The 16,449-nt window shown below is 45.1% G+C and overlaps 1 protein-coding gene across 2 annotated transcripts in view; it reads right to left on the minus strand.

The window, feature by feature from the left end:
• CNST (consortin, connexin sorting protein) overlaps positions 1-16,104 on the minus strand; it is a 117,727-nt gene extending 101,623 nt beyond the window's left edge. Inside the window, exons 1-2 of one of the 2 annotated variants that reach the window (XM_075597071.1) lie at positions 15,945-16,104; positions 2,194-2,303 (exon numbers count right to left, since the gene is read on the minus strand). The gene's annotated coding sequence lies outside the window, so the exon portion shown is untranslated. The remainder of the gene's footprint in view (positions 1-2,193; positions 2,304-15,944) is intronic. The other variant, XM_075597072.1, reaches the window with a different exon arrangement.
• Positions 16,105-16,449: the final 345 nt, after the last annotated feature.

The raw sequence follows: 16,449 nt of genomic DNA on the forward strand, positions 1-16,449 counted from the left end.
AAACCATGTTCAGTTACATGTTCAACTGCATTCCCAAGAATCTTAGGTCAGATTTAGTTAACTTTCCTCAGTGTTGACTGGCCAGCTGTGATGTGAGATGATAGATGCTGGAGCAACTGGACTAAACTCCATGCTTTTAAGATATCGTCACGGTAGTGGAATTCCACCTTCCTTAATTTGACGATGAGGGTTATTAACACTTTAATGAATGGGCAAAGCGAAGTTGAGAGGCCAAATGGAAGTGCCTTCAATTTGATAGTGCTTTACCTCAATTGCAAATCTTAGATACCTTCTGTGTCTACCATACAGGCATGCTGATGTAGGCATCTTTCAGATCTACGGACACAGGCCAGTCTCCCTGGTCCACTGCTGAAATAATTGTCTTGCGGGACATCTGGAACCACCTTACTTGGAACAGTTTGTTTACTCCCACTACGTCTAGTATGGACCTGAATGTTACATTCGCCTTCTTTAAGAGGAATATTGGATAGTAGATACCTTGATATTTCTCTCGTGGCTGAACCGTTGAATCGCTCGGTCGTTAGACACGGACATTGTTGGTTAGGCCTACCCTGCCAGCTTGTTTCCTGGCTGTCAGGATCTTATGCACGTGTCTTCCGGATGTCTTGAACTCCATGCAGTATCCCCTACAGACAACGTTGAGCATCCAGGAATCTGCAATAGTTCGTGCCCAAACGTCCTGAAATTGCTGGAGTCCCTACGTGGGATGTTCAAGATCTCTTCAATTCCTGCGAACTTCCCAGTCACTCTATATTTGGGTCCAGATCCTGTGGATCCACGAATGAGAGCTCTGGCCTCTGTGCCAGGAGGTTGCTCTCGAGTAATCACTTCAGGGCCTATAGCCTCTCATGCCTCGGCATTAGTTTTCCTTCATACTTGAGGTAGGGGGTATGAAATCCTTTCCTGTGGAAAGCAGCACACCGTCTTGTTTTTCTCGCGGCTTTTTCCCTAGTAGCCGGCTCTTGCTCTGGATCCTCGAGTTGGGATCCTGGAGCCCCAACATAATACAAAAATCACAATACCTACTACTGTCTTCCTGGGGCTTACCTTGGAAACTTTGTAATAGTAGTCTTTGCATAGACTGCATCCATGATTGTAAGGTAATATTGGCTTGGGTCAGATAAACTTGCACATTTGTAAGCAGTACCTGTATCCTTAGTTATGCTTGTAGCACTCGCACCTTATTTTGCAGTACTTGTGGAGGCTTCCCAGTGTAAAAGCCTGATTCTTGTGCGAGGTGCAGAAGACGTCCAGGCTTCACCGGTAAAGACAGAGACAGACAACTCCCGTGGATCAACTACTAAGTAGTCAGGTAAGCCTCCTCTACATTACAGAAAAAATACAAACATCTACCGCAGCAACGTAGGAAAGAAGGGGAAAAAAAAACCACCACGGGAGGAAGAGGAGGGTCTATTTATCGGTCCTCCCATAATGAAGTTTATATCCTATCTCAGCTGAAGGGTGGAACTTAACATCATAGCTAAACACGCAAATCAACTGAGAACAAATGGCATTTTAAGAAGTCGAGATCCCTGCTTAGAGGAGCATTTCCTCATCATTGTTATTCTTAAAATAGGCAATGAAGCAGGGTGTTTCTGGAGCTAAACCCCATTAATTTCAGTTCTGAAAGCGCCCCACGATGTGAGAAATAGACCAGAGAAGTTCATGCTGATTATGTCCTGGTTGGTAAATGTCCGGCACCATGCGGGCAATTAGGAAGCTGATGACATTGCATCTTCCTATTGGCTCCTGTGCCGCCATATTGTGTCCCCAGCCAGGGCTGCTACCGGCATGAGCTCTGGTGGTATCTTGGGAAGCAAGGAGTCTCCAGAACTGAAATGAATGTAGTTCAGCTCCGGAGACCCCCTGCTTCATACCAAACTAAAAAACAAATCCACGTCCAGATGCAATCTAACAAAAATAGCGCCCTAGGAGGAAAACCTTTGGGTTCCCCATGACGTAGTGACTACGTAATTCCCAATTGCGGCTTGCCGCTTAGATCGTGTCCTACGTTCCTATCTGTCCAGTGAGGAAACGGAGGACGCCTCCTCTTCCGTTTCCTGCAAAATGGCCCCCGCGGTCACGTGACTGCAATATGCCCAAGTGGCACGTGCCGCGACCCCTCTGAAAACTCGAAGGGTTAAACGGATAAGAAGAAAATAAATAACTTACCATGTTGCCAGTTTACACTGGAATGTCCATTAGCATCCCAAAGAGAGAAGGATCCTCTACTTGCCACATTGAGCAATCAAAGTCCAGGACGCAGGACGCCTCGATTCATTCTGAAATAGAAACATATTAGAACGAAAATAAGTTACATGAAGGTTTCCCACAGGGGCAAGAAGCATAGGAGAAGCAGATATACTTTATCAGCACCTTAAAAGCAGCAATGGACCCCAACTTTAAAAAAAAAAAAATTTTTAACTGGATGGGAAGCGAGAACCCGCCGGAGCTGAAACACGCCTTTTTCCAGCTCCAGGGACCCACTGGTTCTTATTGAGGTACTGTCCTGATGAAGTTACCGGCTTTACATCGCCCTCGTCGGGAAACAAAATACCTGCGACCTCTTGGGCAAATAGGACGCCGCAACACGAGTGGTTACGGCTTCCAATTAAACTGTCATTTAAATCCCCTTTAAAAAGCTGCAATTAATTCCAACAGCATCTCTGGATCCCTTGAGCTGAAAAGTATGTGGTTAGTTCCAAAGGACCCCCGGCTACAATCATGGGGGGCAAATAAAAAAAAAGGAGAGAGAGAGAAGGGGGCAATGCTCTCATTTTTTCATCCACTTTTAAGTGTTTGTGCCTGTTCGTAAGATCTTATTTCCACCACATTTTTAGCACGCTACAGAAAATTGACGTAACGTGTGCTCCACACACAGTGGCGGATTTCCCATTAGGCCAGGGCCTATGGCGGTGGAAAAAAATGTCCACCCCCCATATACAGACGCTGCGCTCTCAGGCCTATCGGGCCCGATGGGAAGGCACTTCCACATGGCAACTGCCTCCTTGATGCCGCCCTCCTCCTCCCAAATTGCAACGTCAAAATTACGCCGCGGACGTCACCACCATGGTAACGGGACGACGCACCTTCAAATGACATCGCATTACCGTGGCAACGCGACGTCCGCGGCATCATTTTGACACTGCGTTTTTTTTTTTTAAATGGTTTTACCAGGAAGTGATATATTGGGTTACTTCTCGTTTTCAAGTAAGTCCTGGGCACACAGGAACAAAAAATACATGGTTACATTAAAAGAATAGGGTTATACAGTGAATTCACACATTTCATGAACAGATAGAGTTGGAAGATTGGGTACAGGGGATAAAGGCCTGGGGAGTTTCAGATTGAAATAGGGAAGCTTTAACATCACCAAATGGCTTACACCCTATGACTGTGCCAAAGTGTCCCGCTTTGGGGCGACGCAAATGTACACTGAAGGGGTTCAGATTGAATGCAGCTGCGAATACAAAGTTCTTTGTCCTCTGTGGAAGGAGGGCGACAGCCACATGCAAGTGCCTAGGGGTGCTGAATCTTGAAGTCTGCCGCGGTCCACAGCTACTGTAATGATATATGGTGTGTGTGTGTGTGTGTGTGTGTGTGTGTGTGTGTGTGTGTGTGTGTGTATATATATATATAAAAAAAATCTATCTTTATAATTAAAAATCAGCACTTCATACACAAGAGAAGACATTTAGGAAAAGGAGTCTGCCACAATGAGCTTACAAACTAAGTGTATAATTATCCACACACACACCAAAGTTCTCCTGTATGGCGACAGAAAATCACTTTATTCATAATGGTCTATTAAAAAATTACATGGGCGACAAACTTGATCATTCATATACTGTATTTCACTGAAATTATCCCCCATTACCAAACAAACTACCACCCCAACATCATTAGAAAGATAATTTATGTTCCCAGTGAGCTATCAGGGACCTGGTGCTTCTCTCTGGGCTAATAATCCTATCACACCTCATGGAAACTACAATAAGGGATCCACACAGTCTGGCAGCAGAGGGCACGTTACTTGAATGGGCCGCAAGCAAGTCTTCCGGCACTAGTACGTCTAATGGAATAACACTGCATATTAAATATGGGCCCAAGTACGTCTAATGGAATAACACTGCATATTAAATATGGGCCCAAGTACGTCTAATGGAATAACACTGCATATTAAATATGGGCCCAAGTACGTCTAATGGAATAACACTGCATATTAAATATGGCACAAGTACGTCTAATGGAATAACACTGCATAGTAAATACGGGCCCATATCCTGATGCCCCAATAAAGTAGATAGGTAGATAGTAGGTAAGCACAAGGTGCATATTATTTAGCAGAAGGGAGAATGTCAGGAATCAAATATTAACTTTGTAAGATGCATCAGAGCTTGTGTCAGGGCTGAAGTTTGACAGCTGATAAAAGATTAGCGGAGCAGTCACTGGTGTATGCATCAGTTCCCAAAGGATCACTGGTGCAGAACAGCTAATGTCAATGAGTCCCAAGAGTCCCTGCCTGGAGCAGAGTAGGAGCGGGGAGCAGATCTAGATGATGAAAAAACATCTAACCTACATCAGCATGAAGCAAGTTTGCAACTTAAAGAGTCCTACTGGTTAATTTAGTGATAAATAATTTACTATGCAAATAGAAGCACAAACGTGCATAGTCCTGTATTCTACTTCATTTCTTTTTGATGTGCAAGATACAATAAGGCTTGTTATATAGTAGGCGCTGGTGCGCGTTCCCGGCGTTGCGCATGCACGTGGCGCGCGCGTTTTGTTTATTAATTGTAAGTAGTGGCGTGCGCGGCAAGAGAGCATGGGCTATAGACGTCACAGCCATAGCCGCGCTGCGATTGGCTTGGCAGCGTCACGTGGCGCAGCAGCAGCGCAAAAATATTAATTTTCATGTATTTGTTGTGATCTGCCACGCCACCGCTCACTGCCGCGCGCTGCTGAAGTATAGTACGCCAGGCCTGGACACAGCCAATTCTAATTGACACGCGCGTGCGCACTATATTACACGCTTTAGCCTTTAACGCTGAGCTCCAACCTGGCCAGCCTAGCCTCCAGTGACCAAAAGGAAGCTACAACATCATTGGGAGACGAAGTCGCTGCTTTCTATTTGGTGACCTTGGCAACCACGTTTGAGAAAAATGTCAAAGAAACTACTAGAATGTAAACTTGTGTTGCTTGTGAACTAGCAGGTCTCCCCAGCAGTCAGTGGCCCCCCAGATCAGCTTTGAGGGACCCCCTGGTTCAGATAAGCCAATTTCATTTTTCAGATGAATTCCTGCTTCTAATCATTCAACAAATGATTATTTAACTTCATTCGTGTCTACTTCTGTTGTGCACAAGTCATGATTGTGCACACCAAAACGTAGATCAGATAAGTAAAAACAAATAAATATAGTTGGACTTATTAAGGCTCATTACAATATCATTTATTTATATTGTTATGTATGCTCCATCCGTTTCTTTAGTTTCCAATGGAGCTGCCTACCAGAGGAAATATATTTGTAATTAATCAGCCACTATTAAACCAAATCTGCATGCAAATTCTGTCAGAACCTACAATTTAGTGAGCGACCCGTCTAATTACCGTAATACTACTGGTTCTAATCCTGGTCATTTGCAACACTGAAGCTCACTGCGTTATCCTAAAAGTATAGAGGCAAATTGTTTATCCCCAGTTTGTCGCTACGTGTAAAGACTAATTATGCTGCCACCATTAGCCAGAGAGATTAAGGGAACACACAATGGGCACCAGAGATAAGATTAGAATTACGCAGAGAAAGGAAACAGAAAACGTTTCATTGATCAAAAGATGTAACTAAAGGGTTCCTTTGTTATTAGACTTAGGATCAAAATGTAGAATTTCACTAATACACTGCAAGCCAATTTGGGAGGGGCGCAGGGTCTGTGTACTTGTTTTCCAGAAATGTGAGGGCAATTCTTTCCCTAGCTGCATACTCCATAAAAGGTATTACTGATCCATTACGTTACAGGGGAAGGTCTCTGCTCACCTTATTCTGGTTTGAAAAACGTATTTGTCTTTTGGAGGAAACAAATTTATATTTTTACATTTAATGTTGATTGATTCTTGCTACGTATCCAAAATGACAGTTATATGTTGTAAAAATGTAAGTGGAACTGCCCAGTCAATGTTGTTTTGTAACAATGCTTTCTTATGGTTGTTTTGCGAGATGTGTGCATGGTTGATGCTTTATTAATAAAAATATACATACAAACTTCAACGGGATTATGCTAAATCCTTTGATATTTTTGCACCAAAGTTATAGATCTTCACACAATTTATACCCAACATATGTTTAACTTGAACATTTCCAGCAATCTATTTACATAGCAATGAAGGGATGAAACGGAGCTGATGAATTTCACCCATGGAGGTTCAATGAGTGCATTTATCAAGCAGTTCTTAACCAAAGCGAAACTGAAATTAGGCCCCAGGGATAAATGTATGAATAAATAAAACAGGGAACGGAGAAGGCCCACGGAGGTAGAAACTAAGGCAGACGACACGAGTGTTAGACGGTCTGCGCATATAACATGTAATCTCCTAGTGTTTCACAGTCCGTAGCGCAGGGCAATGGGATGCTTCAATGCAGAAAGGGAAACCTGCGTTTCACACCTAGACCCAGAGGTTTGTGCTCAAACAACCCCTTAATCAAAAAAAATATTATTCAAATTAGGGTGAATCTAGGTTTAGTATTAGTTATATAGTAGTAACCACTCACTCACACTCGGACTAGTGTGTTTATGAACAACATTTATCCCATTATTTCCAGTACAACGCGGGGTCCAAGATACAGAATCTGTGCTCTTCTATATGGCATTCATTTCAGAGACAACGAAAAGTTATACGACTTGCTCAAGGCCTCAGGGCGGGGCAACCGCTAGCCTCAGGGCGGGGCAACCGCTAGCCTCAGGGCGGGGCAACCGCTAGCCGCGGGGCAACGGCCAGCCTCAGGGCGGGGCAATCGCTAGTCTCAGGGCGGGGCAACGGCCAGCCTCAGGGCGGGGCAACCGCTAGCCTCAGGGCGGGGCCACGGCCAGCCCCAGGGCGGGGCCACGGCCAGCCCCAGGGCGGGGCAACCGCTAGCCTCAGGGCAGAGTGTTGAGTGAGGGACTTTTGAAAGAGAACCAAAAACATACTTTTCCTTAGGCATTGTTCTGTATTCATGTTGAGTCACTGCATATTGAAAATGTTTTTGTTTGTGGGATTTGAATTTGGCTCTGCCTTTATTTTTCACTTGCATCGCTGTGCCCTGTGTCAGGGAACATGTCCATAAACCTCGATTCGGTTGTTTCAGCATTGGCTGACAGTCATGGTGAGTCATGGTTTAGCATGACAGTGAATTGTGGAATAGGCAGTAACACTTGTATAAAGAAATGTGAGAATGGCATGTTTAACATTGGATTAGCAGAAAATAAGACAAGATATTCCATTCAATGATCCAGACATAGATAATATTTAGATTATGAGCAAAATGTACACAGGCAATTCTAATTGACACGCGCGTGCGCACTATATTACACGCTTTAGCCTTTAACGCTGAGCTCCAACCTGGCCAGCCTAGCCTCCAGTGACCAAAAGGAAGCTACAACATCATTGGGAGACGAAGTCGCTGCTTTCTATTTGGTGACCTTGGCAACCACGTTTCAGAAAAATGTCAAAGAAACTACTAGAATGTAAACTTGTGCTGCTTGTGAACTAGCAGGTCTCCCCAGCAGTCAGTGGCCCCCCAGATCAGCTTTGAGGGACCCCCTGGTTCAGATAAGCCAATTTCATTTTTCAGATGAATTCCTGCTTCTAATCATTCAACAAATGATTATTTAACTTGATTCGTGTCTACTTCTGTTGTGCACAAGTCATGACTGTGCACACCAAAACGTAGATCAGATAAGTAAAAACAAATAAATATAGTTGGACTTATTAAGGCTCATTACAATATAATTTATTTATATTTTTATGTATGCTCCATCCGTTTCTTTAGTTTCCAATGGAGCTGCCTACCAGAGGAAATATATTTGTAATTAATCAGCCACTATTAAACCAAATCTGCATGCAAATTCTGTCAGAACCTACAATTTAGCGAGCGACCCGTCTAATTACCGTAATACTACTGGTTCTAATCCTGGTCATTTGCAACACTGAAGCTCACTGCGTTATCCTAAAAGTATAGAGGCAAATTGTTTATCCCCAGTTTGTCGCTACGTGTAAAGACTAATTATGCTGCCACCATTAGCCAGAGAGATTAAGGGAACACACAATGGGCACCAGAGATAAGATTAGAATTACGCAGAGAAAGGAAACAGAAAACGTTTCATTGATCAAAAGATGTAACTAAAGGGTTCCTTTGTTATTAGACTTAGGATCAAAATGTAGAATTTCACTAATACACTGCAAGCCAATTTGGGAGGGGCGCAGGGTCTGTGTACTTGTTTTCCAGAAATGTGAGGGCAATTCTTTCCCTAGCTGCATACTCCATAAAAGGTATTACTGATCCAGTACGTTACAGGGGAAGGACTCAGCGCACCTTATTCTGGTTTAAAAAACGTATTTGTCTTTTGGAGGAAACAAATTTATATTTTTACATTTAATGTTGATTGATTCTTGCTACGTATCCAAAATTACAGTTATATGTTGTAAAAATGTAAGTGGCACTGCCCAGTCAATGCTGTTTTATAACAATGCTTTCTTATGGTTGTTTTGCGAGATGTGTGCATGGTTGATGCTTTATTAATAAAAATATACATACAAACTTCAACGGGATTATGCTAAATCCTTTGATATTTTTGCACCAAAGTTACAGATCTTCACACAATTTATACCCAACATATGTTTAACTTGAACATTTCCAGCAATGTATTTACATAGCAATGAAGGGATGAAACGGAGCTGATGAATTTCACCCATGGAGGTTCAATGAGTGCATTTATCAAGCAGTTCTTAACTAAAGCGAAACTGAAATTAGGCCCCAGGGATAAATGTATGAATAAATAAAACAGGGAAAGGAGAAGGCCCACGGAGGTAGAAACTAAGGCAGCTGACACGAGTGTTAAACGGTCTGCGCATATAACATTTAATCTCCTAGTGTATCACAGCCCGTAGCGCAGGGCAATGGGATGCTTCAATGCAGAAAGGGAAACCTGCGTTTGACACCTAGACCCAGAGGTTTGTGCTCAAACAACCCCTTAATCAAAAAAATATTATTCAAATTAGGGTGAATCTCTAGGTTTAGTATTAGTTACATAGTAGTAACCACTCACTCACACTCGGACTAGTGTGTTTATGAACAACATTTATCCCATTATTTCCAGTACAACGCGGGGTCCAAGATACAGAATCTGTGCTCTTCTATATGGCATTCATTTCAGAGACAACGAAAAGTTATACGACTTGCTCAAAGCCTCAGGGCGGGGCAACCGCTAGCCTCAGGGCGGGGCAACCGCTAGCCTCAGGGCGGGGCAACCGCTAGCCTCAGGGCAGAGTGTTGAGTGAGGGACTTTTGAAAGAGAACCAAAAACATACTTTTCCTTAGGCATTGTTCTGTATTCATGTTGAGTCACTGCATATTGAAAATGTTTTTGTTTGTGGGATTTGAATTTGGCTCTGCCTTTATTTTTCACTTGCATCGCTGTGCCCTGTGTCAGGGAACATGTCCATAAACCTCGATTCGGTTGTTTCAGCATTGGCCGACGGTCATGGTGAGTCATGGTTTAGCATGACAGTGAATTGTGGAATAGGCAGTAACACTTGTATAAAGAAATGTGAGAATGGCATGTTTAACATTGGATTAGCAAAAAATAAGACGAGATATTCCATTCAATGATCCAGACATAGATAATATTTAGATTTTGAGCAAAATGTACACATGGGTTCTGATTTTGATCAGAGCGACACTAGTGAGGTCAGCAACAATATTCATCACCAATGTAAAAAACAGTAAGTGCCTACTAAGGGCCTTATTAAAGTGGCCAACTGGGCCGTTTTCACCAACAAAACCCCATTGAAGTTAGAGGGAATTTCACCTAAAAAACAGCCAATCGGCCACTTTGCCATATATAGTATAAGCCCCTATAAATTTGGTGATTTTGTGGATGATATTTTACAGGTTGTATCATGAAGAAAGTATGCCATAGGGAGAAGGGGAAGTGCAAACAGTGCACAGCTTGTTGATTCAGAAAGTAAAAACAACGGTGTATCATGGACTGGAACACATTGTTGTAAGAGGTAAAGTCATCTTTAGTACTTCTTTATAATAACTTTTCTGTAACTGTATAAAGATACTCCGCGCCTTTACACTGTGCACCATGGGTAAGTTTAGTGGGGGTCAAATTTCCCCTCCATCCCAGTTTAGCCTCTGAAATGGGAGACTTGTACAAAATGAAGACCAGCACCATGTAACGCCGGGCGAGTCACTTTGTCTGAATATACTTCAGGGCGGCATACAGTTTATAGCACACAAATACAAAAACAAAATGTAGGTGGGCTTAATAAGATTAATTTTCTATATACAACATACATGTTACATAAATAGAACATGTAAAATGAAGGGAAAACCCAGAAAGCTGGTCATTACTAGTACTCACTCTGTGGACTAACAGATATAGATACATACGCACACATTATCTACCACAGATTTCAGTGCTAAAAATCTAATCGTTGTAGACAGAAAAAAAAAATGTCTGTTCCTGTAGCTACATTTTGTGGAATAACAGGAGAGAAACTATTCACAATAACTGTCTCTTCCTTTCAAACCTCTTGAATGTTGTACTTTAACACAAATTTGAGACTTGGGAAACGGTTACTCAAAACCACGAGTTTAGTGTAAAAAAAAAAAAAAAAGGAAGAAGAAGGATGGATGACAAAAGCATTTAACTCCAAGCATTGGATTATCTGATGAGAACCTGTTGCTATGGATGGTAAGGTAACCCAAATTGACATGTAAATATTGGCTTTGTCCCAAGGAAATGAGATGCAAACATGACACTGTGCCATGAAACAATCGTTTAAGAGATAATGCAAATTGCTTATTGCGAGTGACCTCTGAACCCCCATGGAAATGGTGCTCTGCACAGCGATGCATGCACATCTGGCAACGAAGGAGCTTATAAATTCACTGCGGTGTAGAATGATCATTCTAACCCAGCGTTTCTCCATGAATAACCAATGAATTACTAGACACATCTTTGCACTTATCTTTTATGTGAATGAGATTATATCTAAACAAGTGGTTTTCAGCAGGTGTTTCGTGGCGGGCCCTAGGCATCAGAGATAGGTTACAAGGGGTTGCCCGAGATCACACTTGGTAAGAGCTGGCACCGTTTAGTAAAACCATGTTTTTACTAGAAACGGATCACTTTCCGACTTTCCCGTTTCCCATTTTCCACGCTCTGATACTCATCACTATTTCTCCAACCTTCCACCACTACACACGCAATTTATATTCTATTGATTGCTCTGCCCTGGATCCATCCCAACATCCACTCCTCCATCCACTTTACTTCTGATTCTGACAATCTTAATATATAAAATCGAATGGTTAGTGAGGTTAGTGCTATCTGCGGTGAATCTGATTGGTCCGTGACTCATTGGCCAAGAGGTACGCCCCACTGTGACATCACCTCCTTCACTCTCACACACTTGCAGTCACACCACACGGCCAGAACCTCTGAGGACTCCTTGGTACACAGTCACCCCCTCACACTCACACACTCAGTGTCACACTCAACACTGTACACACACTCACACTCAACCCTGTACACACACACACACACACACTGTCACCCCTGTGTACACACACATTCACAGTCACCCCTGTGAAACAACAACCTGTACACACACACACACACACACACACACACACACACACACACACACACACACACACACACTCTCAGCCCTGTGTACACACACACACTGTCAGGCCTGTGTACACACACACACACACACTCTCACCCCTGTGTACACACACACACCCCCTCCGCTCACCTCTCCCGGCGCTCCCGCTCCCCTCATCTCCATCCCCGGCGGGGGAACAGGCAGCGGACCTCGCGGCGCCTCATCTCCATCCCCGCGCAGCGGACCCCCTTCCTCCCTCGCGATGCGCCTAAGATGGCGGCGCCGCCGAGTGAGATGTCCCTGTGCACACGCGCGCACATTACACCCCCTCCGCTCACCTCTCCCGGCGCTCCCGCTCCCCTCATCTCCATCCCCGGCGGGGGAACAGGCAGCGGATCTCGCTGCGCCTCATCTCCATCCCCGGCGGGGGAACAGGCAGCGGACCCCCTTCCTCCCTCGCGATGCGCCTAAGATGGCGGCGGCGCCGAGTGAAGATGGCGGCGGCCGGAAGTAGTTCCCTCGCGGCGCCGAGTGAGAAGATGGCGGCGGCCTGAACTACAGGTAGGTGTCGCGTGTGTGTCGCTCTAAGTGACGTGTGTGTGTGTGTGTGTCACTGTGTGTCTGTGTCACAGTGTGTGTGTGTGTCACACTGTGTGTGTGTGTGTTGCCCCCCCTGCCTTTCACGCCCCCCCGCCTTTCACGCCCCCCCGCCTTTCACGCCCCCCCCGCCTTTCACGCCCCCCCCGCCTTTCACGCCCCCCCCGCCTTTCACGCCGCCCCCCCCCGCCTTTCACGCCCCCCCCTGCCTTTCACGCCCCCCCCCTGCCTTTCACGCCCCCCCCCTGCCTTTCACGCCCCCCCTGCCTTTCACGCCCCCCCCTGCCTTTCACGCCCCCCCCTGCCTTTCACGCCCCCCCCTGCCTTTCACGCCCCCCCTGCCTTTCACGCCCCCCCCTGCCTTTCACGCCCCCCCCCTGCCTTTCACGCCCCCCCTGCCTTTCACACCCCCCCCCTGCCTTTCACACCCCCCCTCACGGCCTCCGGGCAACGCCGGGTATATCAGCTAGTCTTATATATAATTGCAATGTCTTGTATATAATGTATACCCTGTTCATTATGTAACTGTATTTGTAAACATTTATTATTTGTCTTAACTCTGTGCCCAGGACATACTTGAAAACGAGAGGTAACTCTCAATGTATTACTTCCTGGTAAAATATTTTATAAATAAATATAAATACAATTCTATCCTTTTCCCCTCTCTCAACCAGAATACTCCACTTATTCTCTGGCGCTCACACCGCTTCAACTCAACCATGACCTAAAATCTACATGCTTCCTACGCTCCTATACTCGCTCCTCAGGAGGAAATCTAGCACTCTCGCTCTCTAACTTCCTCCACTACACATTTGTCCTGTCCTGGTCCAACTCTGCCATTCCTCAGGCTTAAGAACAATACTTCAACACTTATTAATTCTCAGAACTGGAACCCACGTTCCCATTTTCTATTGTTGGTTACCTCCTGCAAGCACTTTCTACCTCCACTGAACAAAAAGGGAATGCAACCTTGACTTAATTCCCTTCCATCTCATTTGACCTCTTGCTCCCAACTCCCTATACATTTATAACTCCCCACTCAGCTCATGCAGCTTTCCTTTCAAAACATGTGATAGTCATGCCGATCTTTAAAAACACTACTGATCTTATGCCTCTCTCCAATCTTTTGCATCCAAGCTTCTCAAACATCTGGTCTATTCTTACCTACTCAAATTGTCAACACTGTCAGACCAGGGGTGCGCTAGTTTTTTTGTGGGGGGGGGGGAGAGCGCAGTGGTTACAGCGACCCCGCGCTCTTCAGTGCGAGGCCTCTGTAACTCACTCACTTCATTTTTGCTGGCTTCGGGTGGCACGTCGCCATGGCAAGGCGGTGTCAAATGACGCCACAGGGGTCACATGACACGCGGTTTCATTTGATGCCGGATTAAAAGGTAAGGGGTGGGGCGGCGACACTGGGGGAGAGCAGGCAGGGGGGCGTAGCATGTTTGCGCATCTCTGTCTTAGACCCATTGCAATCTGCCTGCCACAATAACTGCCCTCAAAGTAGAAAATGAACTACACAAAAATGTTAAGGGCTACCCTCCTTTCTAGTTTTGCTTGACCGCTCTGTTGCTTTTGACATGATCGAACCCCCTCTCTCTACTCCTGCAAATCCTTAACGCCCTTCCTATCCATAAACAAAGCAACTGCTCCTTCAATGTCTCCAGTGTTGTCTCTTCCGTTTGTATTGATAAAGCAGCAGTCCAAGGTGCTATTTTTTTATTTATTAATTTTTCCCCCCTTTAATATGTGTAACAATACAAGCCATGCAATAAGTAATTAGCTAAGTTGCCGATCGATCCGTTCTGTGATCGATCGGCGAAGATTTAGTTTGGGGTTCACTAAATGTCTGCCAGTGCAGCAGAAGAGGGCCAAAGATGCAAAATTCTGTGGGGAAGACCATGTGACCAGGCAGTCACTAGATACAATTGGTGCACTGCTAGAGAGAAGGCAGAGCTCAAAAAGGGTGTGCCAGAGCCTGTTTCAGAAGAGGAACAGGATGTGACTTTGTAAATGGTTGCTATAGAAACAAAAAATGCTTGTTACATAATACATTAAAAATGTAATTCAGAGTTGTTTTAAAAATAAAAAATGCTAGAAGTATTTTCCCATAGTACAGAACAGATTTATTTAAAAAACACAAATGTAGGATATTGCTTGGTCTGCAGCTTTAATGTGTCTGTTGGTGTGCCTCAGGGCTCTGTTTGGGAACCACTTGCCTCACTTGATGTAGTCATTGGCATCTTTGATTTCAAATATCACGAAGCTTACTCCTGATATTCAGTTCCAAGTCACTGATTGTCTCTCTGCCTCCTGAAACTTAACATGCCTAAAATGGACCCGTTCTGGTGCGCTCTGTGTGCATTTTTGTTTTTGCCTAAAATGGAGCTCATTAAAATCCCACCTAAACCAGGCCAAATTGCTCCATTTCTGTCACAGTCAATAAAACTACTATTCATCCAGCCAGCCTCTTAGGCACACGGTCGGTCGAGGTGAAGTATTTGATTTATCCTTCATGCTCCGCAATATTACCACAATCTGCACGTTCCTCGGTCACTCCACACAAAAAAACTCAAGCATGCCCTCATTATCTCCTGACTTGACATACCCCGGTTGAGGACACTCACGAGTAAGGTCATTTTCAATAGCACCATATCCCTGTGTCCGTACGCTCGCTTCACGAGTAGTGATGCGCCGATTCCCCTCGCCCAATAGGCAAACGGCAGCTCGCGCATGCACCTGTCAGCACGTCCTGAACAGCAATATCAGCTCCCTACCTGTACCGAAGCATCGATAAGTGGAAAAAAGCATCAAAAGCTGGGGTCTCAAAATCACGTCAATATAAAGTTGTCATTGTGCCAACCAAAAAATGGATTAGACTGGAATAGCGGGATTAAGAAAAAGCCTTTTAATGGAAATATTCAGATTTGTTAGAGTAGGTGCCTACTGAGAATTAAGTATAAGACCACTGCAGTGAAAAAAAAAACAGTTTCGCTACCAGATGGGTCTGCAACACATTGCAAAAAAGAGTGTGTGCAAATGTCAGATACACTGCATCCCAATGAGTGACTCACCCTCCCCGTCGGTATATCTGTATATCAGTACACAGGGAGATGTGGTACTTATTCCATAAAAAGCCCTAGGGTGCAACACCGAGGTGCTGCGCCCTCCCCCCCAGCTCAAACCGCACTAATAAAATAGCCTGTGATTCATGTGACGGGTCTCTGTGCCACCGGCCGTGATACATGGTATTAATCCCCTCTGTGTGACAGGAATCTAGCCTGCCATCTCTGCATCACCAGCCACCTACACACACACCAGTGCCCCCTCTCTCTGCTCCTCTTTCCCTCCTGCTGTCATCTCTCCCTCCTCTATACATCTCTTCCCCCCACCCTGCTCAGCACCCCCTCCTGTTATCCCGCTCCCGACCCCTCCAGCTCCCCCGTCTCACCTCCTCTGTCCCGCGTCTCCCGGGTGACGTCGCTTCTTCTCAGCTCGGGACCCACAAGCAACGCTGAGGCCACCGCGAAGTCACGTGACCACCCCGGGGCGACGTCACGCGAATTCGGAGAGGAGGGAGGAGGAATGACAGCGCCCAGGGCATCATGGGTGTTGTAATGTGGAACGCGCCCAGAGCATCATGGGTGTTGTAGTCTGCAACGCGCCCAGAGCATCATGGGTGTTGTAGTCTGCAACGCGCCCAGAGCATCATGGGTGTTGTATTCTGGAACGCACCCAGAGCATCATGGGTGTTGTAGTCTGGAACAGGCAAACTGTAGTGACGTACCAGGAAAAACAACTGCACTTTTTTTTTCACAACAAAGGAACTTTATTGAACAACAATAAAGCAACAATTAGAGTCTATCTATCTTGTTAACCCATAGCAGACTACCCTTCGGGAGACAGACGCATATTGATCAATTTCCCAAAGCAACACGATGTCCGCAGCAGTACCA

This window comes from Ascaphus truei, chromosome 4 (assembly GCF_040206685.1).
Source record: "Ascaphus truei isolate aAscTru1 chromosome 4, aAscTru1.hap1, whole genome shotgun sequence".
Classification (NCBI taxonomy): Eukaryota; Metazoa; Chordata; class Amphibia; order Anura; family Ascaphidae; genus Ascaphus; species Ascaphus truei.